This window comes from Capricornis sumatraensis, chromosome X (assembly GCF_032405125.1).
Source record: "Capricornis sumatraensis isolate serow.1 chromosome X, serow.2, whole genome shotgun sequence".
Taxonomy (NCBI): domain Eukaryota; kingdom Metazoa; phylum Chordata; class Mammalia; order Artiodactyla; family Bovidae; genus Capricornis; species Capricornis sumatraensis.
Window position 1 is genome coordinate 120416248 of NC_091092.1, and position 19847 is coordinate 120436094.

The 19847-nt window shown below is 38.9% G+C and overlaps 1 pseudogene; it reads left to right on the forward strand.

The window, feature by feature from the left end:
- The first annotated feature begins 18167 nt into the window (after positions 1-18167).
- LOC138072054 (U6 spliceosomal RNA) lies at positions 18168-18268 on the forward strand (annotated as a pseudogene).
- Positions 18269-19847: the final 1579 nt, after the last annotated feature.

Here is a 19847-nt window from a genome sequence, read left to right on the forward strand (position 1 = left end):
ATCTTCAGATTGTCTGACCCAGTGCCCAACCAAATCTTGTTAGAGATTTTATTTGTCCCCCTCAATGTGCTGTCTGCATAAGTTCCCTTTTCTCAGTAGGAAGAAAATCAGAGGCAAATGTGCTAGAATGTCCAAGAGACATTCCATTACAATCCATGTCCAAGAGGTTTTGAGGTATTTGATTCCAAACCCCTTGTACTAATTTTGCAATTATCTTAGTATTTCCTCAAACCTCCTCAAACATTATGATTTTGGCCCCTACTGAGCATGGTTATTGCTTCCCCGGTACTCCGTGGAAAAGAATCCACCTGCCAATGCAGGAGACACAGGAGACTAGGGTTCAATCCCTGGGCTGGGAAGATCCCCTGGAGAAGGGCATAACAACCCAGTATTTTCCAATATAAAAAGAAGTGAAGAATTGGACTTAAAATTTTCTTCTACTATTAACTTATCTTTATGACTTTGGGTAAATCACTTATCATTTGCAAGTATTTATTTTAACATCTCTTGGTTGTGCTAAATTCAACTGATGGATGCTCCAGCTCTCAAATCCTGACTTTCTATTTCTATTAATTATTGAACAAATTTACAAACATATTTTTCTACTGAGCTGTTGTTACAATCACAATTCATAATTAATGAAGCATTCATGCTTATAAATTATGTTGTGCACTCTCGGTTTTACAAAAGATATTCATAGATTGAAAGTTGACATGAATTGCAAGTGTCTCTTCAATATCAGTTCAGTTCAGTCACTCAGTGGTGTCTGACTCTTTGCGACCCCATGAACCACAGCATGCCAGGCCTCCCTATCCATCATCACTCCTGGAGTCCACCCAAACCCATGTGCATTGAGTCAGTGATGCCATCCAACCATCTCATCCTCTGTTGTCCCCTTCTCCTCCTGCCCTCAATCTTTCCCAGCATCAGGGTCTTTTCAAATGAGTCAGCTCTTCACATCAGGTGGCCAAAGCATTGGAGCTTCAGCTTCAACATCAGTCCTACCCAGGACTGTACTCCTTTAGGATGGACTGGTTGGATCTCCTGGCAAGTCATCTCCAACACCACAGTTCCAAAGAATCAATCCTTCGGCACTCAGCTTTCTTTATAGTCCAACTCTCACATCCATATATGACCACAGGAAAAACCATAGCCTTGACTAGACGGACCTTTGTTGACAAAGTAATGTCTCTGATTTCAATATGCTGTCTAGGTTGGTCATAACTTTCCTTCCAAGGAGTAAGTGTCTTTTAATTTCATGGCTGCAATCACCATCTGCAGTGATTTTGGAGCCCCCCAAAATAAAGTCTGACACTGTTTCCACTCTTTCCCCATCTATTTCCCATGAAGTGATGGGACCGGATGCCGTGATCTTAGTTTTCTGAATGTTGAGCTTTAAGCCAATTTTTTCACTTTCCTCTTTCACTTTCATCAAGAGACTCTTTAGTTCTTCTTCACTTTCTGCCATAAGAGTGGTGTCATCTGCATATTTGAGGTTATTGATATTTCTCCCGGCAATCTTGATTCCAGTTTGTGCTTCTTCCAGCCCAGTATTTATCATGATGTACTCTGCATATAAGTTAAATAAGCAGGGTGACAATATACAGCCTTGACGTACTCCTTTTCCTATTTGGAACCAGTCTGTTGTTCCATGTCCAGTTCTAACTGTTGCTTCCTGACCTGCATACAGGTTTCTCAAGAGGCAGGTCAGGCGGTCTGGTATTCCCATCTCTTTCAGAATTTTCCACAGTTTATTGTGATCCACACAGTCAAAGGCTTTGGCATAATCAATAAAGCAGAAATAGATGTTTTTTCTGGAATTCTCTTGCTTTTTCCATGATCCAGTGGATGTTGGCAATTTGATCTCTGGTTCCTCTGCCTTTTCTAAAACCAGCTTGAACATCAGGGAGTTCATGGTTCATGTATTGCTGAAGCCTGGCTTTGAGAATTTTAAGCATTACTTTACTAGCATGTGAGATGAGTGCAATTGTGTGGTAGTTTGAGCATTCTTTGGCATTGCCTTTCTTTGGGATTGGAATGAAAACTGACCTTTTCCAGTCCTGTGGCCACTGCTGAGTTTTCCAAATTTGCTGGCATATTGAGTGCAGCACTTTCACAGCATCATCTTTCAGGATTTGAAATAGCTCAACTGGAATGCCATCACCTTCACTAGCTTTGTTCGTAGTGATGCTTTCTAAGGTCCACTTGACTTCACATTCCAGGATGCTTGGGTCTAGGTGAATGATCACACCATCCTGCTTATCTGGGTCATGAAGATCTTTTTTGTACAGTCCTTCTGTGTATTCCTGCCACCTCTTCTTAATATCTTCTGCTTCTGTTAGGTCCATACCATTTCTGTCCTTTATTGAGCCCATCTTTGCATGAAATATTCCCTTGGTCTCTCTAATTTTCTTGAAGAGATCGCTAGTCTTTCCCATTCTATCGTTTTCCTCTATTTCTTTGCATTGTTCACTGAGGAAGGCTTTCTTATCTCTTCTTGCTATTCTTTGGAACTCTGCATTCAGATGCTTATATCTTTCCTTTTCTCCTTTGCTTTTTGCTTCCCTTCTTTTCACAGCTATCTGTAAGGCCTCCCCAGACAGCCATTTTGCTTTTTTGCATTTTTCCATAGGGATGGTCTTGCTCCCTGTCTCCTGTACAATGTCATGAACCTCCGTCCTTAGTTCATCAGGGGTTCTGTCTATCAGATCTAGTCCCTTCAATCTATTTCTCACTTCCATTGTATAGTCATAAGGGATTTGACTCTTCAATATACTTAATATGCAAATATCCAAACAACTAGAAATTTTTTTAAAAACCTGCTATATGAAAGTTTTAAAACTTGACAAAACAGATAAAAGAGACAATTCCGCGTATTAAAAGTTAATGAGTTTCAGTCATAAATTCACTCACTCATTCAACCATCATTTTTTGGACAAATACCATAAGCCAGATGCTATATCAAGGGGCTAAGAACAGAGGAGTGAATAACAAAGATCAGGGCCTTATCTCCATAGATCCCGCATTTATGGCGGGGGGAGTTGAAACTAGTTAGAGAACATTAATATTGTTATTTACAAATGTCCTGTGTAGCAGAGCCCTTCCCTCATGGAACCTTCAGTCTAGGTGGGAGAAGATGTTAAGTAAGCACATGAATACTTTCACCTGGACAAGTGCTATGAAGAAGTGCTGGCAGCAGGGAGAGCACACACAATGGAAAGAAACCCACTCTGGGGATCAAAGGATGCTTTTCCAAAGAAGTGACTTCCTCCTATGATCAAATTTGTTTCTTAAAAGTGAGAAAAGAAACTAGAGGTGGAGAAGAATGTTTCCCTTGGGAAACATCTGCCGAAGCCTGAGGCGGAATGGTTTGTGGAGCTTTGCAAATCAAACTAAGATTGGCGAAGAGTAAATGAGAGCTAGATTGGCAGGCATGTCAGTCAGTCTCCCAGGGACAAGGGCAGAGACCAGGTCGGCAAGGGCCAGGTGGTCAATTTTCATAGTTTTTTGACTTTATAGTAACAAATACATTTTAACAAGAAATCAACTTATTTAGAGTCAAAATATTTTCACATGTATCTCTCGTATCTCACATGTGAAGAAGAATAATGATCAAAATGACTGAAATATTGATGTCAACTTGACCTAAATTGTTTACATAGTATCATTTCAAGTGTGTGTGTGTGTGTGTGTGGATTCTATTGCTGATAATTTCAGAATTGTACAAGCCCTTTCTCCAAATACACAGACTTCTCCTATAACTATTCAAAATAAAATACTATTTTGTGGGAAAGACATTCTTTTTTAATATTAGGATAGTTACAATCCTGATGGGGAGATGATATGAATTGTAAAAACACAACTTCCATGTTCTAGGGTAGTGCTAAACAGGACATAGACTTAGTTCACATGCTAAATGTCAAAGAAAAAAAACTAAAGTTACTAACCCAGATTCTGACTCACATATTTCATTTTTCCTCATGCAGAGGCTTAATCAGGCCAACTGAACACAATAAGGAATTCAATCTTATTTTATATGAGTCATCTTGAATAATAATAAATTATTCATAGACATAAGGGAAAAAATTATGCTCTTAGTCATTTTACCATGAAGATATATACCCTTTCTATAAACAATTGGTAGGATTCACCCTAAAACTGACTTAGATATTCCAAGGTTTAAACTTTTAAAAAGGACACTAGCAAAGCTAGATTCATCGATGAAGACTGAAAGAAACCAATGCTCCATCAGAGTAGTAGGTAAGCCCCAAATCATTCTATTTTGTAAGTTCTGAAAACTTAATGGTTATGACATGAATTTACACTCATTCTTTACATTAAGTGCAAGCTAAGAACATGCGATCATAAATTGATGAGGAAAGCACTGCACTTTGATTGTAAACATTTCTTTCTGAGGTTTTTAAGCCTCCTATTTCAATTCCATTAAGTCTAGCTATATTTCCACTTCCTTTTTTCATAGCTTTTTCTGATTCATCCCTCTATCACATACTGACAAATGGATGAGATAAATAAATGCATTCGTTTACTTTTTTGCAGTATAATGTCAAACTGTATAAACTATGGGTTCTCATTCCAATTTTGCCTCTAACACTATTTTCATTCTTCATTTTTTTCCCCAGAATTTTCAGGGCAGAAAATTCAGACTTCAGATGAATAACAGTTAAACTCAATCTAGTACATATCTTAGATTCAGCCTGTAAACTTTCAGACTAAGGTTTTTTTTCCTCCTATGTTTTATTCTCCTTATTTCAGAGGCAAGGTTAGAGAAGAAAAATAAAACCCAATTTAGATCCCTTAAATAACAACATGTTAAAGTGTAAACCAAGCCATCAATGCCCAATAAATGTTAACTTCCAAAGTGAGGTATCAGATTAGTATATCCAGAAATTATAAAGGAAAGAGAAGGGGTTGTCAACACTTGGATGCACATAGGAATCACCCAAGGACCTCAAGGAACCACTGATGCCTGGTTTTCAGCCCCAGGAATTTGTATCACATTTCATATGGTCTGGAAAGTTTTTAAAAGTTATCTAAGAGCTTCTAATTGAGAACCACTATTTCATCCAATAGTAATGGTGGCTCAGCGGTCAAGAGCCACTGCACGGGCTGCCAGTTGCCGCCTGCCAATGCACAAGTTTGATCCCTGGGTTGGGAAGATCCCCTGGAGAAGGGAATTGCAACTCACTGCAGTATTCTTGGCCTGGAAAACCCCATGGACAGAGGAGCCTTGTGGGTTACAGTCCATGGGGTTACAAAGAGTTGGACATGACTAAGTGACTGAGTACACATGCACAAAATGATTTACAGAACACTGAAGGGTTACACTTTCCAGACAGTTAAACACTGGGATTGTTCAATGAGGATTTGTTGATTGAAACCAGTAACATGATGCTTCAATTCATTAAGTCTAGTGAAATATTCATGTAGGAATTACATTTAAACTTTTGAAATAGGGACTGAAGCAACCCTCAGCTGATACTGCTATGGAGTTTCTAGGAATAAAGTTTAGATGTCTTTATGGAGTCCTTTTCCCATAGAGATTCTAAGACCATAGCTAGTCCTTCTGTTACTTCCTGAATCCTAATAGTTAGGTTTGTTAATGTCTACATTGGCTAAAATTTGTTCACGTATAGAAACTTTTTTTTAAGTTTAAAAATACTATTTTTGAAGTAACTGTTATCTGAAAGCTCCAGTTCCAACACAGATCCTGTCTATTAAATCTGTCATTATCATGATACACAGAAGTAAGAGGTATTTTCCTGCCTGGGATCACAAAATAAGTTTCAGGTCAGGATTTGAGAAAGAATTTAAAACTGTTATAAACCCTGTTATTTCAGTGGTTCTAGTAAAATGAAATAAATTAAGTCCATTTCTCTTCAAGCCTTCTACAGCTTACTATGTACCCTTAAATGTGTGTGTGTGCATGTGTGTTTTACTGTCATCTCTCACATTTTGGCACAACCAGATTTTGTTTTACTTAAATCCTATTTGCCTCTTTTGTATTTAATACTAGTCAACTTTATTCACTTCTTATATTTCAAGCAACCTCAAAACATTAATCTGACGGATGCTGTATGGTAATGAGATGGACAGATGTATCAACAAGAAAGCTGTAAACACACACACATACACGCACACACACACACATACACACATCCCTCTGGACGTTTAGAGAAGAACGGGGAATCAGTGAATGTTAATACCACCCATGTAACAGCTTTACTAAACAGATTTCATGTAGTTGTCCTATTTTATAGTCAATAGCCATATAAGTTCTTTCAAGGATCCCTCTGTTTCCAATATTATAGCTGTGTCATTGATAGGCTCTCAGATCTCTGAGAATAGAGGACTTTTGAATTAATTAGCTGTTAATTTTCACCTCTCAATAAGCAAAGTGAGGACTTTCTCAGCTGGTGGATATTTGACAAGACTGTACATTCTTCAATGACACTGGCTGAAGACCAGTTAAAGACTTCAGTATTTCCTTCAGTTAAGATAGATATATTATTACTTGTGTTAAGAAATTCCTCAGGGCTTCCCTAGTGGCTCAGTGGTAAAGAATCTGCCTGCCAATGCAGGGGACACAGGTTCGATCCCTGGTCTGGGAGGATCCCACATGGACAACTAAGCCCACACACCACAACTACTAAGTCAGTGCTCTGGAGCCCGTGCACCACAACCACTGAAGCCTGCATGCCCTAGAGCCCGTGCTCAGCAACAAGAGAAGCTCCCACAATACGAAGCCTGTGCACCACAACGAGAGAGTGGCCCCCACTCACCGCAACTGGAGAAAGCCTGCGTGCAGCAGCAAAGACTCAGCACAGCCAAAAATACATAAATCTTGAAAAATTCTTCTCTTTCTATTGAGGTGATAACCCTAGAAAATCTGAAATATAATGGTGGGAAAGCACTATGTTGTAAACTTGGTTCAAATATCACCGTAACATTTTTAACAATTATTTATTTAGAGTCTCTATTGTCAGCCTCCACTTCACCATAGCTTTGCTTGTTCATAAATAAGGGCAAGAGCAGGGGAGACAAGTAGTTAAAAAGATGTTTTCCTCCCTGCAGTGGCCTCCTGGGATCCAGGAGGAGTGAGAATCTGGCAGAACTAAGAGTAGGTGGAAAGGATTGAAGACATGAGCGGGAACTTGCTTATTGATTCCATGTGCTTCCATCCTGATCTACCTGATGGATTTGGTCAAGCAAAGTTCAAGAACTCCTGAAGCTAAGCTAAAGAATGTCTTTATGGATCTGTTAGTTAAGTGTAGTCAACCAATAAAGGAACAGCCCCTGATAAGGAGGATGTCATTACCCTACCATCAAACAATCCTGATACTAAATGCTAAGTCTACAAGTTACTAATAATTGAAGACATCTAAGCCGCAGATTATCATTAGCAAAATAGAGAGGAGCTGCTGAGAAGACTGAGAGGTATTTTGTCAGGTCAGAAGGTCAGACTGTTATTCCATGAATATTTACAAGGCATTTACTGTACTTCAGGATGACACAAGGGCTGAGGAGATGAAGATAAAAAGACAGACCCTGCAAACAAGGGGTCTATCAGGTTGTAGGGATACAAACCTGTAAACCATTACATTCAAATAGTAATCAGTGTAATTATAATATGTAGAGGGAAGAGAGGAGTACGATGTTCAAAAATGCCTAGAGAAAAAACAAGGAACTCATCACAAGGAAGATAACCTTGGGCTGAGACTTTAAGGACTTAGATAGGTCTTTATATTAGAGATACTAACGTAAGGATGACATCCTAGGTGGAAAGAATAATGGTGTAAATGACATGAAGGTGTAAGAATGCTCTTGGGCAAGAGGTTTGTGAGAGGATATGAAAGAGCAGTTATAGAAAATTTGGTTGATCAGGCAGGTGAAGGCCAGAGGATGAAAAGACCAGTATGTCATGCCAAGGAATTTTTTTTTTTTCTCTAAAGGTGATGAGAAGCCAATGACATATTTTGAGCAAAGAGCTGATGTCCTATTTGTTCTCAAAAGGTCATTCTCGAGAGATGCTGGAGGATGGATTGAAAAAGGGTAAAATTAAGGAGGAGAGAACAGTGAATAGGACATTCAATACTGTGGGTAGGATCTGCTGAGAATGGTAGCAGAAGGGATGGAGATCGATACAACAAGAATTTATTGTGGAGCAGAGTGAATAAATATGCAGACAAATTGGGTGTGGGAGATGAAGATCTACAAGAAGTTTTACGATTGGAACTTGGATAACTGAGTGGATGGTAGCTGTTGCTCACCAATATAAGAAATTTCAAAAGAAGCATGTAGAAATAGGAAGATGATGAGTTTGCTGATAAGCCTCCAGAATATGAGAGCTTCATAAGATGTTCATTTAGAAATGCAAAGCATCAGGAAAAGAGCCTGGCACATAGTATATGGTCAAGAAATTATGGTTCACTTTCCTTTTGAAACAAGAATAATTGTCATTAAGCAATTGAATATATGTAAATAAAACCTGAAGAGAAATATTTGGTCTCTTTTCAGTTTCAAAACTGATTCTTCCCTACTATATATTTTGCACATGCTATTCCCGTCACCTAGATGATCCTGCCTGCACAGGCCTCCAGGCCCTTTTCATCCTTCCAGTATTGGCTGAACATCATCTAAGTTAGGCCTTTTGTAATCATGTTCAGAAACCGTTCTCTCCCAACTCAGTACACATCACATGTTCCTACTGATGACTTGCACAGAAAATTTCTCAATTTTCAAATATATAATTCATATTAGTTATCTGCCTATCCCTTTAGGTTCTATTCTAAGGTGTGGAAAGAAAAAGGAGGGGGGAGGAGAAAGAAAGGAGGAAAGAAGAAGAGAAAGAGGGAAAGAACAGAAGGAAGAAAGCAATAGACTGTGCCTAACTTGGAAATTAATTATCCAATTTGTGGATATAAAAATGCCATTACCTGTTCTTATTACAAATATATGCAAAACCCACATTGTTTTCAGTTTTTGTATATTTCACTCCTTAACATATCAGAATAAGGCAGGGAAGAAAGAGGAAATTTACAAAGCACACACACGAAATTGTGCAACAGCCTCTTTTACAAGTAATGATTGCCTGAGGTTTGGGCCCCACACTATAGCAAGTGTATTGCCAATTAGAATTCTAACAAAAATGGAATCAAGATTGCCGGGAGAAATATCAATAACCTCAGATATGCAGATGACACCACCGTTATGGTGGAAAGTGAAGAGGAGCTAAAAAGCCTCTTGATGAAAGTGAAAGAGGAGTGTGGAAAAAGTTGGCTTAAAGCTCAACATTCAGAAAACGAAGATCATGGCATCTGGTCCCATCACTTCATGGCAAATAGATGGCGAAACAGTGGAAACAGTGTCAGACTTTATTGTTTTGGGCTCCAAAATCACTGCAGATGGTGATTGCAGCCATGAAATTAAAAGACACTTACTCCTTGCAAGAAAAGTTATGACCAACCTAGATAGCATATTCAAAAGCAGAGACATTACTTTGCCAAAAAAAGGTCCATCTAGTCAAGGCTATGGTTTTTCCTATGGTCATGTATGGATGTGAGAGTTGGACTGTGAAGAAGGCTGAGCACCGAAGAATTGATGCTTTTGAACTGTGGTGTTGGAGAAGACTCTTGAGAGTCCCTTGGACTGCAAGGAGATCCAACCAGTCCATTCTGAAGGAGATCAGCCCTGAGATTTCTTTGGAAGGAATGATGCTAAAGCTGAAACTCCAGTAATTTGGCCACCTCATGCGAAGAGTTGACTCATTGGAAAAGACTCTGATGCTGGGAGGGATTGGGGGCAGGAGGAGAAGGGGACGACAGAGGATGAGATGGCTGGATGGCATCGCTGACTCAATGGACATGAGTCTGAGTGAACTCCAGGAGTTGGTGATGGACAGGGAGGCCTGGCGTGCTGCGATTCATGGGTCACAAAAAGTCCGACACGACTGAGCAACTAAACTGAACTGAACTTGCCAGCGTGTGAGATGAGTGCAATTGTGCGGTAGTTTGAACATTCTTTGACATTGCCTTTCTTAGGGACTGGAATGAAAACTGACCTTTTATAGACCTTTGGCCACAGCTGAGTTTTCCAAACTTGCTGGCATATTGTGTGCAGCACTTTCACAGCATTATCTTTTAGGATTTGAAATAGCTCAACTGGAGTTCCATAACCTCCACTAGCTTTGTTCATAGTGATGGTTTCTAAGGTCCACTTGACTTCACAATCCAGGATGTCTGGCTCTAGGTGAGTGATTATACCATCCTGATTATCTGGTTCATGAAGATCTTTTTTGTACAGTCCTGTGTAGCCTTGCCACCTGTTCTTAATATTTTCTGCTTCTGTTAGTTTCATACCATTTCTGTCCTTTATTGAACCCATCTTTCCATGGAATTTTCCCTTGGTATCTCTGATTTTCTTGAAAAGATCTCTAGTCTTTCCTACTCTATTGTTTTCCTCTATTTCTTTGCACTGATCACTGAGGAAGGCTTTCTTATCTCTCCTTGCTATTCTTTGGAACTCTGCATTCTGATGCTTATATCTTTCCTTTTCTCCTTTGCTTTTGCTTCTCTTCTTTTCTCAGCTATTTTGAGGCCTCATTAGACAGCCCTTTTACTTTTTTGCATTTCTTTTTCTTGGGGATGGTCTTGCTCCCTGTCTCCTCTACAATGTAACAAACCTCCGTCCATAGTTCATCAGGCACTCTGTCTATCAGACCTAGTCCCTTAAATCTATTTCTCACTTCCACTGTATAATCGTAAGGATTTACTTAGGTCATACCTGAATGGTCTAGTGGTTTTCCCTACTTTCTTCAAATTAAGTCTGAAATTGGCAAAAGGGTGCTCTTGATCTGAGCCACAGTCAGCTCCCAGTCTTGTTTTTGCTGACTGTATAGAGCTTCTCCATCTTTGGCTGCAAATAATATAATCAATCTGATTTCGGTGTTGACCATCTGGTGATGTCCATGTGTAGAATCTTCTCTTGTGTTGTTGGAAGAGGGTGGTTGCTATGACCAGTGCGTTCTCTTGGCAGAACTCTATTAGCCTTTGCCCTGCTTCATTCTCTACTCCAAGGCCAAATTTGCCTGTTACTCCAGGTGTTTCTTGACTTCCTACTTTTGCACTCCAGTCCCCTATAATGAAAAGAACATCTTTTGGGGGTGTTATTTCTAAAAGGTCTTGTAGGTCTTCATAGAACCATTCAAACTTCAGCTTCTTCAGCATCACTGGTCAGGGCATAGTCTTGGATTACCATGATATTAAATGGTTTGCCTTGGAGATGAACAGAAATTATTCTGTCGTTTTTGAGATTGCATCCAAGTACTGCATTTCGGACTCTTTTGTTGACTATGATGGCTACTCCGTTTCTTCTAAGGGATTCCTGCCCACAGTAGTAGATATAATGGTCATCTGAGTTAAATTCACCCATTCCAGTCCATTTTAGTTCACTGATTCCTGAAATGTCAACATTCACTCTTGCCATCTCCTGTTTGATCACTTCCAATTTCTGGAGTGGCTGTGAGGAGCTACCCCATGTCCAAGGGCAAAAGAGCAGCCCCAGCAAGATGGTAGGAGGGGCAAATTCACATTTAGAAACCCTGTTTCTAATCCTATTCCCACTAGAGATGCTCAGAGGGTTCAAACAAACCTTGCATACCAGGACCCAGGGACCCCAGAGAGACAGAGACAGAACTTTGTTTGAGCATCTCCTGTGGAGGTACAGGTCGGCAGTGGTCTGCCATAGGGACAGGGGCTCTGGGTGTGGGTATGGCATAAGTGCTCTTGGAGGAGGTCACCATTAACCCCACTTACATAGGACTGGGAAATAGGCTCTTGGAGGGCACAAAAGAACATTGTGCACCAGGACCCAGGAGAAAGGAACAGTGACCCCACAGGAAACTTGCCTGTGGGTGTCCGGGAATCCCTGGCAAAAGTGTGCATTGGTGGTGGCCTGCTGCAAGGTTGGGGGCACAGACTATAGCAGTACATGCATGGGATCTTTTGAGGGAGGTCACCACTATCTTCATTACCTCCACCATAGTTTGGCCCCAGGTAAATAGCAGGGAGGGAACACAGCTCCATCCATCAACAAAATTGGATTAAAGAACAAGACCTAGTATCCTCAGTCAGTCTATCCCATGAGGAAGCTTTCATAACCTCTTATCCTTCTCCATCAGAGGGCAGACAGACTGAAAACCACCATCACAACAAACTAACCAATCTAATCACATGGATCACAGCCTTGTCTAACTCAGTCAAACTGTGTGTCATGCTGTATAGGGCCACCCAAGACGGATGGGTCATGGTGGAGAGTTCTGACAAAATGTGGTCCACTGGAGAAGAGAATGGCAAACCACTTCAGTATCCCTGCCTTGAGAACCCCATGAACAGTATGAAGAGGCAAAAAGATAGGACACTGAAAGAGGAACTCCCCAGGTCGGTAGGTGCCCAATATGCTACTGGAGATCAGTGGAGAAATAACTCCAGAAAGAATGAAGAGATGGAGCCAAAGCAAAAACAACACCCAGCTGTGTGTGTGACTGGTCATAGAAGCAAGGCCCGATGCTGTAAAGAACAATATTGCATAGGAACCTGGAATGTTAGGTCCATGAATCAAGGCAACATAGAGCAGGGTGAGTATAATCAATAATACTGATATATGTACTTGAAAGTTGGTAATCTCATAAATCTTAAATATTCTAACCTTAAAAAAATGGTAATTATATGATATCATGCAGGCGCTAGATAAACTACGGTGGTAATCATTTTATAATACATAAGTGTATCAAATCAACATGTACATCTTAAATTTACATAATGTTCTATGTCAACTGTATCTCAATCAAGTTGTTGAGGAAAGTCATAACCTCTGAGGAAGCAAGTTTAGCCAACACCCTTATCTCTTTTATTCCTCCTGTTGAATTCAGATAAAATTTAATGATTTCAAATTTACATGTACAGTATATTTTTATAAGAATATTCTCTATCCTTCCAGATATCCTCCTCTCCATATCTATTAATAAGATATTTGGAATGAAAAATGTTATAGTTTAATTCATTTATTAAGAAAATTTTTATTTCTTTCTATTTTGGATGAGTCCTTTTTTGTACTTTTGCTCTAATTTTGAGCATGTATAATTTATTTAAAAATTAACATCATTAATATAAAAGGCATATACAACACTTTATTTTAAACAATTTTCTTCATGCTTAAAAATTTATTTGAAAAATGTTTTGATTTTTTGGCTCTTCTATATGTTTTAAGGGAGTTTACTTTGTTGTTACTTTTCTACATTTACTTTTAATTGTACACCATTAATTTAAAAAGAAAGTGATTATTGTTAAAAATGGAGATGTGAAATGTTATGCATAGTACAGAAAATATTTCCATTTTTAAAAATGATGAGGATGTTAATGGTACCTAAACGTTTTTCTAAATATACCCACCATTTTATCATAATTTTCTAATACCTGCTAATTTCTTTGCAAAAAGTAATCTAAGTTATGGTCACAATGACTCTTTTAATCCACTGTGATACTTAAGATTTGTGAAGGATGTATCTTAATATTCCTTAGAACACTGACAGGATATAGATTTATTGTTAAAACATAAGAACAAAGTAAAATCAGAAGAAAATGGAAAATCCTGAAGTTAAAACAGAATTTGACAACTGAAGGTGATGAGAGAAATGGAATGAAATGAGATGCTCTTCTCATTGTCATCCATACTGTTATGTGAGAAAGACCAGCAAGTGTGCAGATTAAAAGAGAAAGAAAGAAAGAAAGAAAAGCAGAAGGAAATTCCACTTCTACTGATTTGTGAGGAACTCCATGAGCTTCAGGCTAAGAACTGAGTCCAATCTAAACAGCATGGCAGGAGAAGATGTCTAAACTATAGATGGCTAGGACAGTGGGCAAGCTTACAGCTCATCCACTCCTGTGGTCCAGCAAAGACCACTTGCCCTTTGACTATGTTCTCAGACAACAAATTATCCCTTCCTGGGTCAAATGAAGCTATTAACACATTAGCAGTATGTTTTCTTGAAGATGAACAGCATGTTAAAAGGGTAGAAATCTATTACGATTGCACAATTGCCTGGAGCAGAGTGAGAATGGAACTTTCCAACTCCCTAACCTCATGCAGTAACCATCTTGCCAAATGCTAGTTCTCTTTCTAGTTTTATGGCCCAGCAGCTATCCTAGCAGTAAAAAGTTCTTAAGAAACCTAGTAAAACATTCAGCAGCCATTTCAAATTTCTGAGGGAAAAATAAGCACGACTGGCAGCAAACAAATTTTGCAAAGACGAAAACCACCAGACTTTATAAAATTAATCAAACAGCTGTTTGACAACATCACTAAACTCCATCTCACTAAAGCCAAGATGTAGCTACAAAAATTCATTTTGATGTTAGAAGATCCTCATGTAAGCATAGAATTAACATCAAATTTACTCATGTACTTATAAGTCATTAATAAAAAAGATCTTAGACTATGAATGGAAAAGTAAAACTCTTCTAGATAGAATGTTTAATCTTCACATTTTCCTGCTTATCCCTTGCCAAGCCACAATGACAAGAAACAGAGGCACAGTGTAAATATGAGACAAAAATGTAGAAAAATGCACTCATTAAGATGAGGGCAAAGATGGTTCTGGCTGTTAAAGTATGAAGAATAGTCTCCAAATTTTACTTATTTTTAAATGAGTGTAGTAAAATGCAAAGCAAGCTAGTAGATTTAACTCTTTCCACCATCCAGCTGGTCTTGGGTTAGGCGTGATTTATGAGAAGTATACTAATTACATGTAAATGTATCCTTCTAAAAATGCTTTGGAAAGCTATGAAGGACTTTGAACACAGTCCTCAAAATTCTCAAAATCTCAATCAGAGTCAGAATCTGCTAAGCAGGGATTTCCCTGGTGGTCCAGTGGTTAAGAACCCACCTTGCCTGGTGGCTCACCTGGTAAAGAATCTGCCTGCAATACGGGAGGCCTGGGTTCAATCCCTGGGTTGGGAAGATCCCCTGGAGAAGGGAAAGGCTACCCACTCCAGTATTCTAGCCTGGAGAATTTCATGGATTGTATAGTCCATGGGGTCGCAAAGAGTCAGACACGACTGAGGGACTTTCACTTTCACTTTGCAATGCAGGGGATATAGGTTTGATCCCTGGTCAGGGAACTAAGATCCCACAGGCTGTGGAGCAACTAAGCCCTTGCACCACAACTACTGAGCCCACAGGCTTTGGAGTCTGAGTGATGCAATGAAAGATCCCACACGAGGCAACAAAGATCCCATGCACTGTAATTAAGACCTGACACAGCCAAATAAATAAATATGTTTAAAAAAGAGTCTGCCAAACAAGTCCAATTGGATTGCTTGAAACTTTCATTGTGTAAGCCTCAGGCACCTGTTGAAGAAAGTGGTCAGACTCTAAGTGCCTTCAGGCCAAGCCTGTGCCTGCTTTTTGAGTTCTGTGCCCATAGTAGACATTTTTACATCTTTATCAAAGGAAGACCAAACTAAGGAAGTAAAGATGGAAAGCAGAGAGGGAAAGATGGAGGAGGGAAGGAAAAAAGAAAGGAAGGGAAAGAAGGAAATTAAGGAATCTGAACAGCAAAGTCATGTTCAATTTCTTCTGAGAACTGCTCAAAAATGATGTCTTATTTACATACATCTAAATACAAACCAATACAATGCGATTCAGCAGGATGAACTACATCAATTACAGGGCTGTATAAAGTGGGGAGCTGATACTGCAGCAGATAAATCCTAAGTACAGAATTTCTGGGGCTTGCTACTTCTCCAAGTTATGTCATCCTTTTAGGAAACCTCAGTACTGCCAATGAAGACCCTGAAGCAAATGTTTCACTATGTCTCCATATTGAAAAATAAATCAAGTCTAAAATAAAAGTAACTTCATCCACCCATCCAAATGCCACATGATATAATGCAACTTGTCTTTCTGGTTCCAGGCTGTCACAATGTCTAAGGGATCTGCATGTAGAAGGGGTCATCTTAATTGGGAGAAATTTTTATTTACCAAAAATCACAAATATTAATTTAAATCGAATATTTTTAAAATGTAAACATTCCCAGAGGTAGACAGAATATATGAAGAGATAAAACTACAGGAACCGGGAACTAAATTTGTGAGCAGGGAGATGGCAGACTAGATTTCTGCAGACTTTTATATGCTCTTAGAAATGCAATTCTCCAGTTCAACTCTTCAATTTCTTTATAATCATGTTATGTTTGCCAAGCATATGCCATCTGATAAGCTGGAAGAGAATGGTTACAACTTTGATAACTGGAAGAAATCAACCTGAAGCAAAATGCCACTTAAAACACAACACAATAAAGTGGAAAATCCTCATTGAGACAAATTAGCTGATATACCCCTTTTTCCTCAATGTATTTTGGAAAGAATATTCAACGTCCACTCTACCAGTTACCTTCTTTGCTAGGAACTCATTTTATGGTGTTTATAGACTTGTTAATTTAATCCAAAGCCATGGAAGTTTTTTAAAATGACATGAGTAGCACAAAATCTCACTGAAAGTAACAATTTTGTTCAACCAGCAGATTATTTTTTTTCCCATTTCTATTCAGGTAGTTTATATAGTACATGTGAAAATTAGTACCGTTAGCAGGGATATGAGAATGGATTGATGAGTGTGCTAAAAGACAAATGACTGATTTCCACCCCCCCCCCCCCAACTAAACTCAGCACAGCAGGAGCAAGACCATTTATGGCTATTAGGACACTTGGGAGAAATAAATGATTATCACCTTCAGTGAAGACAATGAGAACCATGCTAATATCAATCCCAGTTCCCATCAGGCTAATATAACAGCAGTGAGACCACCAACTCAGAAACTCTCCAGTTTGTCTCAAGGACTTGCGCAAGTGACCACTGTGAGCTTAAGATGTGGCACTCAGTCCTGGGGCCCATGACCAGACAGTGTAACTACTGTGGGAGGTGTTAAATTCAGAAATTTGTTCCAACTATTATCGTCTGAATAAATCCCTTCAAATCATGCTGAACCCCAAAATTCCATATGCTTGACATAAAATACTTAGAGAACTGGAGAGAAAATGCCCTCAACTTCCTAAATATTCTCTGAAGCCTAAGTTCACACTTTTGCCTGTTCTTGACTTCCAAGAGCACTCTTTCAGACTTTGCCTATTCAGATTCAGCCTTAGTATTTCAAGTTTTGCCTAATTTCTTCCTGCAACTCACTTCCCTTCACTCCCCAAACACCACTCTCACTTGACTTTTCTCCTGCAGTCTTTCAGACTCCACTGTGACTCCGTCTCTTGCTCTGACAGATTCTTAAAATTTTCTCTGCACTGGGATTCTATCTTCACCTCCATTTTCCTTAATGATTTAGTGACAGCTTTGAAATACCCTCTGCATAATCATGAGCTTTGCTTACTGTTTCCAGACCTCTCTGCTGCCCTCCAGACCTGTATATTCAATATGTCTCTTAGACATTTCACTTGACTCAATCACAGACTGTGACACCTGCTATTCACCACTAATATTCAGCCTCCTTCTCTTTGGCCAGTAACACAAGAGAAATTAGAGAAGCCAGGTACTCCTTCATTATCCTCTCTTTCAACTAGAGTTTTCCAAGTGACAAGTTCTGGCCGATGAGATACAAATAGTAATTTTATGCAAAGACTCCTGGGAAAGCAAAATCTGTTGTTTGTTCCCTGCCCCCCCCCCACCTTTTTTTTCTAACGCCTGGTGATAGTTTAGAGCCTTTTCACATATTTCTCAGCCTTTTAGATGTCCTCTTTTGTGATCTGTCTGTTCAACTGTTTTCCCTATTTTTCTATTATGACTATTACAGCTTTTAATTGACTGACAGGAATCTGTATTTGGAAACAAGTCCCTGTTGGATATAGATCTTGAGAAGATTCTATTATAGTCTCTGGGTTGCTTTTTCATTTTCTTACCAGTATCCTTCAATGAACAGAAGTTCCTAATCCTACTGTACTCTAATTTGACGTTTTTCTTTCCTTTATGGGTAATATTTTTCAAATCTTGTCCAGAAAATCTCTACTAACTCCAGAATCATGAAGATATTTTCTATTTCCCCTAAAATTATAGTGGTTTTAATTTTCTTATTAGTACTGAAATCAATCTGGAATTGAGCACATATACCAAAATGGGAATGAGCAGAGAAGATTAGCATAGCCCCTGCACAAGGATGACACACATATCCATGAAACATTCCATATTTGGGGGCTTCCCTGATGGCTCAGTTGGAAAAGAATCCACCTGCAATGCGGGAGACCTGGGTTCGATCCCTGGGGTGGGAAGATCCCCTGGAGGAGGGCATGGCAACCCACTCCAGTATTCTTGCCTGGAGAATCCCCATGGACACAGAAGCCTAGTGAGCTACAGTCCATGGTGTCACAAAGAGTCAAACTGTTAAGCACACACACCATGTACCAACACCAGACTGTTTTAATCATCACAGCTTTATAATAGGACTTGATATCTCGGACAAACCTCTTCCTGCTTAGTTCTCCCTAAAGACTGTCTTGGCTATTTTTTGGCCCTTTGATATCCATATACATTTTAGAATCATTTTGTTAGATTCTTCAGAAGTAAAGAAATAATCTGCTCAGGTTTTGACTGTGGTTCCATTGAGTTCACAGAAAAAACCTGGGAAAACTGCCATCTCTTAACATTGCATTTTCCAACCCATAAATTTATTATAGCCCTCCATTTATTTGGGTCTTGATTTTATTTTGAGAATATTTTGTACTTTATGTTGTACATAGTTGCACATATTTTGGCATATTTTGTTAACTTTACTCCTAGGTATTTAATGCTATTGTAAGTATATTTTAACATTTCATTTTCTATGTGTTTGTTTCTGCTATAACTGACTTTTGTAAATGTTGTAAGTTCCTAAGTAATTATGTTTGCTTGAAGATGCTTGTGAGTTTTTCTCATTTATACTCCACTTTTATTTCTTCAGTTACAATCCACATTTTTATTTCTTCTAATCTATATGCCTACTATTTCTTTTTCTTTACTTATTACACTGGCTCAAACTTCTTTTATAATGTTGAAAATAAGTGGTCAGAGCAGGTATCCTGTCTCATTCCCAGTCTCTGGGGGAAAGGTTTCAATACTTTGTGATCAACTATATGGATTACTACAGAATTTTTTGTAGATATGCTTTATAAAATTATGGAATTTCCTACTGTTTCTGATCTACTAACATTTTATAATCACATGATTTCTCTCCCCTTTTCTGTTAATGTATTGAATCACATTGACTTTTAGATATAAATTACTTTTTCACCCTGATAATAAATCCTCTGTTTTAATCTGTTATCCTTTTTCTTCATTGCTAGATTAGCAGTTGTATTCATTTGCTACGGCTGCCATAACAAAGCACCAGAAACCAGGTGATGTAACAGAAATCTATTATTTCCCAGTTTTGGAGACTGGAAGTGTGAGGTGTATGTGGGGGTGCTTCTTTCCTAGGACTTTGAAGGAAGGATATGTTCCAGGCCTGTCTCTTTGGCTTTCAGACAGCCATCCATGTGTTCACAGGGCACTTTCCCTGTATACTTGTCTCCAAATTTCCTCTTTATATAAGAGTATCAGTCAGATTAGGGCCCATTCTATTGTCTTCCTCTTAACCTCTGTAAAAACCATATCTTCACATTCTGAGGTACCAGGAGTTAAGAGGTTAACATAGGAATGTGGGTTGCCAGGGGAGGTGGGAAGGTGGAATGGACAGTAATTAACCCATAACAGATATAAAACATATTTTGTTTAGAATTTGTCTGTCAGTTTTCAT